Source organism: Lactuca sativa, chromosome 5 (genome assembly GCF_002870075.4).
Source record: "Lactuca sativa cultivar Salinas chromosome 5, Lsat_Salinas_v11, whole genome shotgun sequence".
Classification (NCBI taxonomy): domain Eukaryota; kingdom Viridiplantae; phylum Streptophyta; class Magnoliopsida; order Asterales; family Asteraceae; genus Lactuca; species Lactuca sativa.
In genome coordinates this window covers 5,777,984-5,780,914 of record NC_056627.2, presented here as the reverse complement: position 1 = coordinate 5,780,914, position 2,931 = coordinate 5,777,984, and the positions used below count along the sequence as shown (strand labels likewise).

The following is a 2,931-nucleotide window of genomic DNA, read 5'->3' as shown; positions in this document are numbered from 1 at the left end:
ATAAGTGCATAGATAGTTAAGTTTGTTAGGTTTTAAATATTAAAATTAGTGAGTACTTTTGTGCACATCAAGTTTTTGGCGCCGTTGCCAGGGAACGGCTTAGTTTTTAGTTTGTTAATTTGCATTAAATTAATCGATCCTTCTTGTGGAGTCACAGCCACAAAAAGTTAATTTTTCAGCAAAATAATTTTTTTTTTAATCACAGAGTCCACGACGTGGCCACATACTTGCCACGACGTGGACAGGCAAAAAAAATTTAAAAAAAAAAAAAAAAATTTGTTGGTAGTTAGTTTTTCTTATTTTAGTTCAGTTTTACGTTTTAGTTTAGCAAGTTGCAGGAGTTCATGACCAGAAGCTCAAATACACACTTGGTGCCACCACTGGAAGACCCCGAATCTGCATTTCACAAGAAAAAGACGCCCTTGCAAGAATTGAAGTCAGCCTTTTCTAGGAAGTCGGGAAAGAAGACAGGAGAGTCCAGCTCATCAGCGAAGCACAAGAGCAATCTTGAGCATTTGGATCACACACCCGTGCAAACCGAGTCCGAAAGCGATACCGAGCCAGAATTTGAAGAACACACAAGTGAACCCGGGAACGAGCCAAGGAACGAGATGGCAGCGATTGAAGAAATGTCCATAGGAGCATACAAAAAGCGGATCCGAGATGATATGGGTCCTGGGCTAGTCCAACCCGCAATTCCTGCCACTGCCACATTCGAGCTGAAGGGACACATATTGACAGCACTAAAGGACATCCCATTTTTCGGGAAGGATCATGAGGATGCTTTTAAGCATCTAGACGAAGTCAACGACATTACGGATTACTTCAATGTCCCAAATGTCACCAGGAATACAATCTTGCTTAGGATGCTTCCCATCACTTTCAAAGGAGCTGCAAAGGAGTGGTTAAAAGCACTCCCACCAGGTACAATCACCACATGGGCTCAAATGCGTGAGCAATTCCTGGACCAGTTCTGCCCGCCATCCAAAATAGCCAAACTCAAGAAGGCGATAGCTAACTTTGAGCAACAACCGGGGGAGTCACTATACGAAGCATGGGAGCGGTACAAGGGCTTACTCAGAAATTGCCCTCAACATGACCTAAATGTGCAGCAAGAGACGTCAATCTTTTATGATGGGGTCAATATAATGACAAGACAACTCCTTGATTCTCAAGGACCGTTGAAAAAGAAAAATCCAAGGGAAGTCAAGGAGCTCATCGAAGAATTCGCGAAACACTCCCGCGAATACCATAACCCGAGGCAAGACGGAAGTAAAGGCGGTGGAGGGGCCCAAACTGAAGACATTGCAGCTGTCATGACCATGCTAAATAACATGGATCGCCGGATAACACAAATGGACCAGTCGATACATGCCATAAGAGTGGGGTGCGAGCGATGCAGTGGTCCACACTTGACCAAGGACTGCAATATGGATGAGTTTGGGAACAGAAAAGCTCAAGTGTGCTACTCTAGTGGGGATAAGTTTGATGACGACTGGAGGAAACCAAAGAGGGAGTGGCTGCCATATGAAGAGTATAAAAAGCAAAAAGAAGAGAAGTATAGGCAGACAGGTCGAGGCTTTTACCAAAAGGAGCAGCCACCAATCGAGAAGAAACCCGACCTAGAGACCATTTTGATGAAGTTTATGGAGACTTCGGAAAAGAGACATGATGCCACGGATTCCGCTATCATGGAACAACAAACATTGATAAAAAAACATCAAGCCTCCATCCATAACCTTGAAATACAATTTGGTCAACTAGCCACTTTAGTCCATGAAAAATTGTCCCCGAAGAATCCCGAAGTAAAAGCCCAATCTCACGTAATGGCCATCGATACTGAAGAAGATACAATATCCGAGTTCCTGGAGGCGTTGGAAGAACAACCGCAGCAGCCCAAGAAATCAAGAATCGAAAATGGAGAGAATGCTGAACCAGGCTCGCCCCGACATGGCACACCTCTGGCCACGACGTGGCGCAAGTCTGAGCAAAAATCTGTTCAGCCTATTCCAGATTATCATCCACCTATGCCATTTCCCACCCGTGCAACACTTAGTCAACTGGAGAAGGAACATTTAGAGTTTGTGAAACATGTGAAAGGGATTCCAATTAATACTCCCTTTGTTGAGTCCTTATCCAAAGCTTCCGAGAACCAGAAATTACTGCAAGACTTGATAGATACGCGAAGGCAATTAAAGAAACAGTCTACAGTGATTCTAAGTGAGCAAATTTCAAAAGTTGTGCTGGGAGAAACACCAGAAAAGATGGGGGATCCTGGACGCCTCACTCTTCCATGCGAGTTTGGGAATAAAATGAAGGTTAATGCTTTAGCCGATTCCGGGGCTAGCATTAATCTAATGCCTTTTTCATTTTATCAAAAATTGGAGATTCAGAAGATGAAGGCTACAAAAATGAAGATTCACATGGCAAACCGTTCGGTGACACAACCCCGAGGCATAGTGGAGGATATTTTGGTGAAAATTGGAAAATTTGTTTTTCCAATAGATTTTGTAGTCTTGGACATGAAAGAAGACACGGATGTTCCGATAATCCTTGGTCGGCCATTGCTTAACACTGCTGGTGCCCTGGTTGATGTACGCGAGTCCAAGCTCACTTTGAGGGTTGGGGATGAGAAAGAAGTCTTCGGGATAAGAAATGACTTTCAAGAAGATAAAGAAGAGGTGTTCACGATTAATGAGGAGAATGAACTAGAAGAGTTGGAAAAGCTTATGGAAGAAGAGATGAAGGTAGTTCATCAAGGCAAGAGGACAAAACCAAGGGCATCTGTTCCGTATTTGATTGAAGTCATAGCTTACAAGAACCCACCTTCTTGGGTGAGCAAAGAGGACGAGGAAATGACAAGTGATGAAGAGGAAGTCACTTCAAAAGTAACAAGGCCGGTGGTGAAAGAAGAGGGGAACACTATGGAGA

At 43.7% G+C, this 2,931-nt stretch overlaps 1 non-coding gene across 1 annotated transcript; it reads right to left on the bottom strand.

The window, feature by feature from the left end:
* Positions 1-995: 995 nt before the first annotated feature.
* LOC111910557 (small nucleolar RNA R71) lies at positions 996-1,102 on the bottom strand. The gene has a single exon (XR_002856567.2). It is a non-coding gene; the product is annotated as a small nucleolar RNA R71 (small nucleolar RNA).
* Positions 1,103-2,931: the final 1,829 nt, after the last annotated feature.